We start from the raw sequence: 12364 nt of genomic DNA, 5'->3' as shown, positions 1-12364 counted from the left end.
TACCACACCTTGTAGATTTGTTAGCTCCTGAAACCCTGGTGACACTTATCAAGGGTATCAGACCTTTACATAGATTAGGGATGCATGAGTAGGCTGAATGATGCCATTGTCCTTGTTAGCCTGTTATACAAATATAAACATATGGAGCAATGCACTTATAATTCTGTACCTTGCTGAAGACATATTTCTTCTGAGCTGATATTCCATCCTGTGCTCTGACATCTATGGGTTTATTGCTGCTGTGTATACATAGATGTCTCCCACAAACTCCTGAAACTGAAATATAAACAGGTCCATGACATATCTTTCATTGCGTAAGTATACAACCATTGCAACATCATACAACATAAGGTACACAAAATTATGTGGCTTTCTCATTACAAATGTCATCATACAGTCTCTGTCAGTGACCAGTAAAAGTGGCATGGCAAAGCAATACTGATTACACAAGTACATATTAATTTATATAGTCACGCTGTGCATCAGACACATACCTTCATTTCCCTGCATCGATGATGAGGATGACAGGGATGTGGTGCAGGTATAATCACTTGTACAGGGTGTTGTGTGGGGGTGCAGGTGGCCTATTCTAATCCAACAGGTTGAAAGCATGTGTGTAAGTCAAGAAAGGAAGAGGGCAAGACAGACCATAGAAATGTGCCATGTGTGTCTATAGGTGACCTGAATTTGACAGTGGTGTGCGAGTGGGTGCGTGAACACAGTCAAACTCAGTGCTAGCTCTACATGTGCTTATGTTGGGTAGCTTTGAATCATGCACGGTAGAGCTGACAGTTCACCATCTCTGCCACTGAACACAGGTACTGGCTCTGCCAGGAATTGCACTGGCACCTCCATGACCAAGTTCATAAGTTCATAAGTGGTGTTAGTACCTGATGGATTGGTGACTGCAGTCTGCTGCCACCACATCCTCCACAGGAATGCCCAGGACCATGAGCCCATGGCCTGACACTTCTTGGTGCGTACAGCACAATCTCCTCTGTAGTGATCGATGTACTGCACTATAGGAGTGTGATTGTGCACAGACATGAGGGCTCTCAGCAGATGTGGTTGCTTACTGACATCCATGAGTCTGATGCTCAACTCCAGCCAGACATTCCTGCACAGACAATGTGTGTTCCAAGACAGATATTCTGCAATCTGTCTCAGACCACCTTCTTTCCACTGCATCAGTGAACCAATCCTGGGTGTCACCAATGAGGTCTAGACAGTAACTGATGTCAGACTGTGCTGCATCCATAACCCTGAGTATACATCTGGAGTTTCTTTAAGAATGTGCCTATACCTCCATGATGGTCTGAAACATGCACTGAGTGATCTGTGATGTGACACCTGTAAGAGGTGGTGGAAGAACAGGCCTCCTACAAGCACCCCAATCAATCCACCTGTGTGGTACCTCACCAGCTCATTGGTTATGGCCAGTGTCTACACTCAATGAAACTATAGTTGCCACACTTTCCTATTCAATGTCCCCACCCTCTCACTGTCCAATATCTGTGGCCTCTGGGGACTGAGTATGTGTAGCCATACTGACTGTATGCAGTGACAATGAGGGCAGAAGAGGGATGTCAAACTCTGGGAGGAATTCAGCCCCTGAAACCCCCACCTGTGCCACACTCTAGCCACCATCATCAACAGAGTTGGAAGAGACACTAACATCAGGTTGTGTAGGGGGACAGAGACCAACCCCCTGGTCACCTATGATAAGAAATGGAAAAGCAGTACATTACTACCTGCACTATTATGCTCTGCAGTACTGTGTTCCAATATATGTAAAGCTCTATACACTGTTGTCACTAATACAGACTCATATAGTAGGACATGAGGACACTACTTTTATCACAAACAGCTGTAGTTACTTGCAAATAAAAGCTCTACACAGCAATCTCAACAGCAACAATGAGGTACACTGTTAACATTTGTGAAGACTCTGCACAGTTGATACATATGGCAACTTGTAATGTCCTGACAATACTGGCACATCTATCATTGTGGTCACACCTACAAAGCATAGGTATGACTAATGTGTGCACAGTCAGACATTATCTGTGCAGTTGGCAATCATGCTGATAGTACAATGATCCAGGCAGCAGGCCTGGGATGACACTTTAGGGAATAAATTTCTGGAAATCTACATATGTAACAAAATAGTGTCATGCTTACCAGGAGCATGACCACAGCCTTGTTCGATGCCTGATGAACGTGTAAAAAGTTGAGGGGAGGTAATGTAAGTACAAACACATGTTGCACTATAATAAAGTAATACATTCATATATTTCACATTTACAGTAGCTACTGTGTTAATTATTTTGTTCAATATCTGATAATGTGATTTAAACTGCAGTTAAACCCCTCCCCAACAAAGAACAATGACCTGACACCCATGTAACAATATGTACTGCCTGACACACTGAATACTACTGTATTCCAATGCTGATCAAACTAAGCTTACCTGGATGCTCGTCTGCCCTGGCAACTGTGGCAACCACATCTATGATATATAGCATGATGGATGCCTGTGAGTTGTTGTGTGTTCCTAAGTTCACCAGGAATTCCTCAGTTGCTGAGAGTGGTTGTTCCACTGCAGGCCCTCCACCAGTGACACCATGATCCTTGGCTACATCTACTGCTCTTCTGTGTGCAGCATTAATCATGTCTGTTGCACGGTGTTGAACCTACTCTTATGTAATGTACTGAAGACCTATGGCATTCATATCATGGACAAGGTCAGCCCACAATGCTGCCTGCTTTTCCCTGTTTTGCCTCCCCCTGCACAGTAGGAGTTCATGGTGTTGACGGAGGCCTTCTGGTATTATATCATTCTCTGCATCCTTAAAATGGGCACTGTATCTGGGATATGTGTTTCCACATGCTAGAATCACATATGTGGAAGTACACAATGCAGATATGCAACAAGAATGTAATAGCTGGCAGTATCTACTGCTTGATCACACATGCCATATTCCACAGTGTGCAAACATACTGTGTGTGTTGATATGACTAAGATAGTAGTGATAGTCAGCTATTCCCATGTGTGCCAAAACAGATACTGCTCTATGATCATACACCCCAACACTGGAGTCCATTGTAGTGTGTTACCTAGGGGAAACCCTCATGATAATATGTCAAAACAACAGTGTCAAAAGAATAGCACTGTGCTATTACAACCACTATAAGGGGAAAGTCCCATGAGGCCAGTGTGCCACATTGACAAAAACATTCCACCTTTGATGTATTGTACATCCTCTCTAGGTGTAACAAATGTGGAGATCAATGACATGTCATTATCACAGTTTCACGAAAGGCTTAATGCTGTAATACCCATTCCCCCTAAGTATATTCACACATATGCATCATGTTGTAAACAAAAAGGTTACATATCTGATACTGTGCAATATTCCTCTGTTGATATGTGCATATATATAAAGTTTTTGGCAATGCAATTACTGTGTGAAGAATGTCTCATACAAACTGGTTCCCCATAGCCTGCTGTTTTCCTTTTTAACATGCTTCTCATTACCAGGAGATTACCTCTTAACCAATCTGTGGTTCTGAAATGCTAATTGCAGCCAACACAGCTGATCTGCAGTATCATCAGCCAATGACATGCAATTACTGAAAAAAACTATAAGGCCTTCATATAGATTAGAAGCCCTTTCTCATATGTTGTGCTGGACACTACTGGGGTCAGGCGACTATGTTATTACATAGAGTAGGTCTGTAGCAGCTATCTGTAGCAGCTACATTTACATACAGATGTGTGTGTTACAGGATTCAGCTGCTGCAGGCAACAGGCATAGGCAGAGAGTGTGAACACTTTGGAGGAAAACAAGCTGTAAGAGTAACTATGGGAGCTGTGTTAGCCTTGTTGTAGAGGCAGAGCCAGAGTGAGTGTATCCCTTCCAATCAAATAAAGACGTGTTTAAGTAAGTATGTTAGGTAACTGTATCAGTAACAGAGAACTAGGCAACATATTTGTTGTGTTCTTGAGCAACATAGGGGGTAAATATAACATTAGGCAACCATTTGGCAATTGTCAGGCCATGTGTTACAGTTTGTTACTCATTTGGAATGTGTTTGCTGGCAGTCCTTGTTACTAGCAGGGGCTTCATATGTGTATGTTAGTTGTGCAGCTGTGCTAATTTGCAATATGATTATGAAAGGATTGTGTGCTGCACTCTGATATTAGTGGGCTTCATTTGCATTACCTGAGTTAAAATCCTCTGTGAATGCATATTAATACATGACCTGACATTTTATGCACTTATAGTGTTGGTATAGGGATATGTGAAGTGTGTTCCTATATGCAGGCCTGTGACTTCCATCAGTGAAAGGCAGACATTTAATTTGGAATGCACTGTATGAATAAAGAGTGCATGACTCGGACATTAATTGATGGCTTCACAATAATGTAATTTAAATGCTACACACTACTGGATTTGAACCTAGGACTGTGTGTGGCAAAAGTTACAAATGCACACCATTTAACAGACTGAGCTACTGATTCACTGTTACAGGAGGTGTATTTGTTAAGATATAAGTACACACATACAGGCTGTGGCACACTTTTTTTTACATCCATCATTATGTGACTGGCTTTATATGGATGTATTTCTCTACCAGAGTTTCAGCTGAATATGCTTGTTACCATTAGTGTTTTAGCAGGTGTAGTTCTAAATGTTGCTGGTAAACATGCACATGTTCCTGCTATTTGAGACTTCACTTATTTATTTATTTACATTTGTTTACCGGGAAATTTCGACTGGGCACAGGTTCTTTTTCAGCGCAGGCCCAGGGAGAAAAGCTCCACAGAATGACATGGTAGATGATAAGCAATAACAATCAAAGTATGTATACAGTAGAGGCTTTCTACCTATGTACTCTTGTACCAGACTCCAGGTTACACTCCCATTTTTCTATTACGCTTTAAACAAGTTTGTGCGAAACAGCGAGATGCACAGCTCAAACTCACTTAATGACTGTAACGTGCAGTTATTATATTTTGCTTACACCACCTGTTTTAATTAATATCTTTGTGGTATGGCAGGTTAAAGTATTGATCCGCAGATGCAAAGGTCTTAGGTATGAAACAGGGGACAGGTGTTTATTTTGTATGTGTTTATTATAATTTAAAATGCATATATCAATATAACTCCATTTAGCTGAGCTTAGCAATGCTGCGTGACAAGCCACATTATGCAGTGTCTCACAAAAATCTTTAAAAAAAAGAAAAATGGGGAGATAGGAATGTGGTGAAATGGGGAGCAAGCAGGGGGAAAAACATACTGAAAGGCATGAAGGTATGTGCAGGAAGGATGTAGGAAAGGACCATAGGTATCCATTTCTTGTACAGCAACAACTATGCACTTTAACAGAATTTGTAGATAAATTTGGACTCTCACCTCCAGAGAGAGGGGTGAGGACAACATAACTGCATTGTCAAGCCAATTGGACCAAATGAAGTGTTTCCAGGGGACACATGCAAAATGGAGGGCTACGTATGGGATGATACTTTGGGGGGGCAGGTGTACATTTTATTTAAGGTGAGAGTGGAATGTTGGGGAAGGGACATAGGTACATGTGGGGGAGGTAAGATGGGTAGGTGATGAAACTTTTATAGAGAGATAATACAGACAAGACAGCAGACAGAGGTGGTGTGTGATACAAGAGGGGGTGAACACCTTGGATGGGGAGGATTTTGTGGAATCACAGTCCCATGTGCCTCCACAGGGTAGCAGCATGACACATGTCCCCACCCATGGGATTATTGGCACTGCTCTTTCACTGCCCTGGGGGTGGCAGTGGGTGGAGGCTGGACTCCAGGGCAAGCCTGCCCCACCAGGGTGGCTAGCATGCTCTCCATCTGGTTTATAGGAATTCAGTCTTGTGAAGGGGAACCATGTGTGTGTGTGTGTGTGTGTGTGTGTGTGTGTGTGTGTGTGTGTGTGTGTGTGTGTGTGTATATATATATATATATATATATATATATATATATATATATATTATTGCCTGCTGCCTACTTTTTGCTGTATTTTATTGCTATTAACTAATCTGCATTTTTAAACTAAAATTGTCTGCCTTACAACACTTGATAAATAAGGTTTTTACTGTCACCCTGTTTGTAAAGCTTGTTAGCTAGTTTCACTGTGTGAAAGGTATTAATGGGAAATGTTCTCTACTTGTTAAGCACATTTGTTTGTTCTGATTTCCTGCCAAGGAATGTATCATATAACTGTTTTTTTACAGTTAAAAGCATTCTGTAGAGTCTCCTTGCACCTTTATCTGTTTAAAACTTTCATTTTGTGTCTCACTGCTGTTCTTCTGCTGTGATAAACATTTCTGTAGTGTTTACTGTCTAAAAGAGTGTATGCTAGTAGCTGAAGTATTGTCCCAGTTCAGATTTGCTGTCTCTGGGCCTGTTTGTTTTTGCAGTGGTTGTTCTGAGCACATGACCAGGACATCTTAAATTATCAGAAGCCTTTATTTACCTTCATGGCAGATTTGTGTTGATTAGCTGCTGACTGGTGGAAGTTGGATGGTCTAGGGTTTGGAGTAAGTACTCATTGGTTCTTTTGAGCTTTTTAAAAAAAAATTGTTTAGGGTAGTATCTTCTGGTATTTACTTTGAGAGCATTTTAGTTTATACACACTGAGCTGAGTGGAGAAGGGGCATTGACTCTGATCTGAGATATATAACAATATGTATCCTGTTTTGTTTGCTTGTTTTTACTAGTTATTGCTTCTAGCAATTTATATATAGCACATTTTATTGCCTGCTGCATACTTTTTACTGTATTTTATTGCTATTAACTGATCTTCATGGTTAAACTAAAATTGTCTGCCTTACAGGGCCTGATAAATAAAGTTTTTACTATAACACTGTTTGTAAAGCTTTGTAGCTAGTTTCACTATGTGAAAGGTATTAATGGGAAATTTTCTCTACTTGTTAAGCACCTATTTGATTGTTCTGATTTCCTGCCAAGGAGTGTATCATATAACTGATTTGTTTGCGGTTAAAAGCATTCTGTAGAGTCTCTTTGCTCCTTTATCTGTTTAAAACTTTTATTTTGTGGCTCATTGCTGTTCTTCTGCTGTGATAAACTTATAGTGTTTGCTGTCTAAAGGAATGGTTTCTGGCCCAGAAATTATAGTTCCCCACCCTCTCTCCCTGTTGGTGTCTTGCTGTTATAATTGGTGTCTTTGCAGTTGCTCGCTCCTACTGTAAATTTGATCTGGGACACTCCTCTCAGTCTAGTGTAATTAGCTCATTCTACCTAATACTGAGAGAACATTTGAGAAGGCCAAAAGGCCAAACCAATTAGTTTCCTAACCCTGAATTATCTTATGCTTCTCCTCTTTCCCCTTTCCTTTACAAAAAAAAAAAACTTTGCTAGAATCTCCCTGTGTTCTGCTTAACTGTAACAAAAAAATAAGCTTGTTTCCTGCCTTTCCTGTAACTAGTCTATTCCAGATACAAATTTGCTATATTCAGGACTGTTTTTAAGCTTCTGAACCCTCCAAGCCTGTCTGTGTTGGAAGGAAACCTGCTAGCTTATCAGTGGGAGTGGTAAGCACTAGGTAACTTATCTACCATATAAGGAGTGGTTTCTGGCCCAGAAATTATAGTTATTCGCCGTTTGGGCAGTTTTTCCATCTCTCTCAACTTCCTGATTTAAAACCTGGCATTTGCACTTGCCCCCCCCCCCCCTTCCTGTAACTAGTCTAGTCCAGATACAGATTTGCTGTATCCAAGACTGCTTGTAAGCTCCTGAGCCCCCCCCAAGCCTTTCTGTGCTAGTGGGAAGGCTTCTAGCTTATCAGTGGGAGTGGTAAGCACTAGGTAACCTATCTACCACATAAGGAGTGGTTCTGGCCCAGACATTGTAGTTATTGGCCATTTGGGCAGTTTTTCCATCTCTCTCAACTTTCTGATTTAAAAGCCTGCATTTACACTTGTTTCTTTCCTGTAACTAGTCTAGTTCAAATACAGATTCTTAGTTTTAGCACTTGAATTTACTTATTCATGCTCAGCACTTGTTCAGAACTTGTTGTAAGCACTAAATATGCTGCAAATTACTACAACACTCAACCTTCCTCATTACCTAGAGGAAAACAGTTTTTGTACTTGCTTTCTTCACTTGCTTAGAGAAAAACAGCTCTTGTACTCACTTTCATCACTTGTCTAGAGGAAAATAGCTTGTTATTCAGGCATGTCCAAGGGTCAGCTCCCAGTGTTCTCTCCTGTATATCTGATGAATCTGGGCATCTTGGGAAATGTAGCAATTGCCTCATGTACACAGACGACTCTCTTGTCCTACCACCCAACACTACAACCTGTAAGAGATGCACTTATCTAGCCAAACTGGAGATAAACCTCTCTCCAGCCAAGACTGCACTTGACAGTCAAGAGGAGAATGTAAACACTTGCACCACACCACAGTCGTCACATAGTCCCACAAAACCTACACCATCAAAATCCACTCATAGAAACACACAACATTTACGGAGGCTCTCAATAATAATCTGCTCAAGAAACAGAGACTAGAAAGCAGAAAAGCAAGCAACCTTCACCCCCAACACAACCCAAATGACACATAGCCCACAGACTCAGTGTGTGCCACTCAACCACAGCCCATAAGGAAACACAACATACCCAACACATTGGTTATAGGTGACTCTATAGTCAGGTATACTGATGTCCCACTCACCAGGCTAAAGAAGGAGAAGGTTACTGTCAGCTGCCTGTCAGGTGCCAGGATCCGCCACATAACCCATGCACTCAGGTCACTCTACAACAAGTACAAATATGACTCTGTCATTGTCCATGTTGGTGTACATGACCTGAGATGTACCTCCCTGGACTACATGAAAAGATTCATGTAAGAGCTCTCCAATCTTGTAGCCAAGACAGGTATGACCCTAGACCTGAACAGCATCCTGCCATCACCCAGAATGATACTGCAGTACTAGGACAAAATGATTGAGTTCAACAATTGGCTAAGCTTCTGGAGTCATTCTAAGGGGATCCAGTATCTGTCTGCTTGGGATGACATGGTCAACAGACCACAATGATTTGCCAAAGATGACCTGCACCTGTCACCCCTGGGATTCTGGATACTGGCTAAGGCTCTTGCCATCCCTATAGTGCCTTTTCTATGCAAGGTTCAACTGAAAAATTCACCACCATAACAGGAACAGGCAAGCAAAAACTGAGGGTAATGCTACTCAATGCTAGAAGTCTAAATCTCAAAATGCACTCACTCAAGGCACTCCTTAAAATGGAGAACATCTATATCTGTGCAGTGACTGAGACCTGGTTCAAGGCTCCAGAGAGCACCCCTGTATTACCAGGGTATAACTCATACCATACTTTTTGGCCATCTAACCTGGACCAGAACACCAAAGTTGGAGGTGTGTCCATATTCTTTAAGGATATCCACAACTCCAGGCTACTTGCTCAGCATAATGCATCCGATGTTATCCAAGTGCAACTTAATCTGGGCAAAACTGCAATCTAAATTGTAGCTTTCTACAGATCTCCCACCATGCCCCAGGATTCCAACTCCTCTTTTCTTGATATACTGGAAAATATTAAAGTTCAACCAAACACACTAATAATGGGTGATTTCAACTAACCCACCATTAACTGGGAAAACTACTCATGTACCAACTCCTTCGCTCAACACTTTCTGGAATAAATACATTCCTATGCCCCGGATCAACTTATCCACACCCCCACCAGGGGCAACAAAATCCTAGGCCTAGTCATTACCAACATGAGTGACAGGTGTTCCACACCTGAAGTCAACTCCTCGTTGTTCAGATCTGACCATAAGCTAATTACCCAAGATATCCACATCCTGCCCCACCCCCATTAAGGAAACCACAGTTAAATTTTTTTACAAAGTCAACTTCATGCTTCTTAAGACAGAAGTGGCAAACTTCATGACACCCATGCAGATGGACAATGCAGTTATAACTGCTGAATCCTACACAAATGCACTATATAAGCACTTACATGAGTGCATGGATTGTGCCATCCCAAACAGAACCAAGATGGTCTCCAAAAAAAGGAAGCCAATCTGGTGGTCCCCTGCCATAAACAAACTCTACAACAGAAGGAAGAAACTGTTGCAAAACAGAGTAAAATTCCATGAGTAGAGGAGCTTTTTGGTCAGCCTCAGTAAGAATCTGAGATCCCTTATAAGAGCCTCCAAAGCTAGCTATGAAAATAAAAATCACCACTGATTCTAAGGACAACCACAAAGCATTCTATAGTTATGTCAAGAATCTCAATGGCAACACCTAGATCTGCTCTGAGTTACAGTACAATGGCATGAAAATTACTGATATTGCCAACATCCTGGCAGATAGGTTCAGTGCTAACTTTACCCCCTCTCACCTCCTAAATGGACCATATCTATACAGGAAGAATGCAGAGTCCCTGTAATCACAACTACTCAGGTAAAAGCTGCAGTCTCTAAAGCCAAAAACACAGCATCCATGGGACTGGACAACATCACAGGCTGTATTTTACACAAATATCAGAATTAACTGGCTCTCCACCTAAGCACCATGTTTAATCATAGCCTCATGTCAGGCTTTTTGTCCACTGAATGGTGCACAGCAACAGTTATCCCACTCCACAAAGGGGTAACCACCACTGATCCTGGAAACTATCGCCTTATTAGCCTAAGGAGCCTGGTCTGTTAGGCCATGGAACGTATCATCATGGAACATATAAACAAAGACATTGCTAATCTCCAAACTCTGTACCCCACCCAGTTCAGGTTTGTGAAAGGCAGATCATGCCTCCTGTACCTGATCGACCTCTATGAGGCAATCACCAAAGCTGCAGATGAGGGTAAGGCATTCACACAGCCTATCTTGACCTCACCAAGGCTTTCAACACCATCCCCCATTCTGGAATTATAGCTAAACTCACTAAACTACACATAAACCCCTACATCAAAAGATGGGTTGCCAACTGGCTCACTGACAGAACCCACACTGTAAAAGTTGCAGACTCCAAATCTGACTTCAAACCAGTGACAAGTGGAGTACCATAGGGTTTAGTCCTGGGACTTCTCCTGTTTGGTATCTACTTCAATGAAGTACAGGCTAACACAGAAGGCCTTTGGCTAATGAAGTTTGCAGATGACTGCAAACTAGGAGCCATAGTCGAGTCCCCCAAATGATGTGTACATCCTACAGAAGGGCCTCACTGAGACAGATGCCTGGTGTCAAAGCCATGACCTCAAACTCAATGCCAAAAAGTACATTGTCATCCCCTTTGGTAAAAACTCTGTACCCATGAACTACCACATAGGTGGCAGTCTACTTAATGCCAAATGTGTGATAATAGACCCTGGGAATCAGGTGGCCAGTAGTTTATCCTTTGATAATCACCTCACCACAGTAGTCAGGAAATCCTTCTACATGGCACACCTCATCACAAAATGGTTCTCATCCAGGAAAAAAGAGGTCATTGTTCCCCTCTACTCGACACTCATTAGATCCATTATAGAGTACAATGCCCCTTTTGGAATATACCTCACAAGACATCTGCAGCAGCTGGAAAGGCCACAAAAGTACCTCATAAAGAGGATTACTGGCCTCAAACAAATGCCCTACACTGACCATCTCAAAAAACTCCAGCTTTACTCCGTAGCATATCGCCTACTCCAAGATGATCTCTGCCTAACACATAAAGCTATGTCAAACCCAATGTTTGGACATGCTACACCAAAAGAAATCCCAACCATCTGAGCTACACACTCTAGGGACCTAAACCTTGTCACCACAATAAACAGGATATGCTGGAGCGATAGATTCCTGTCCAGAGACTTCACATACTCTGGAACAAGCTACCCATCTATGTCAAGCAAAGTTCCTCATTAGCACTCTTCAAGGAAAATCTTGATGAGTGGATGGGAAATTCACCCCTGGGATCACTTCTGTGGCTCTGCTCAACAGGGGCACAGGGAAATAACTTTCTTTGGTGGTGTAAGCCTGGGAACCTTGTTGGCTAGGCTTACTTAGGCCCTTGGGCCTATAGCCTAGTACCTACCTATGAATATATGGATATATATATATATATATATATATATATATATATATATATATATATATATATATATATATATATATATATATATAGTTAAATCAATATTATAGATATTTTAATTTGATCCTGTTGGTTCCAAATTGCTACCCTTAGTTGTATTCATTTCAGTTTTTGGGTTAGTGTGTTGCCTTATACAAGCATCAAATACATTATCTGATATAAGAACATCAATATCACAATTTTATCATAATCAAACCAGAAATGTGGCATACTATCACAT

This window comes from Protopterus annectens, chromosome 5.part0, assembly GCF_019279795.1.
Source record: "Protopterus annectens isolate FY-2018-M chromosome 5.part0, PAN1.0, whole genome shotgun sequence".
Classification (NCBI taxonomy): domain Eukaryota; kingdom Metazoa; phylum Chordata; order Ceratodontiformes; family Protopteridae; genus Protopterus; species Protopterus annectens.
Note: the sequence above shows the minus strand (reverse complement) of the source record.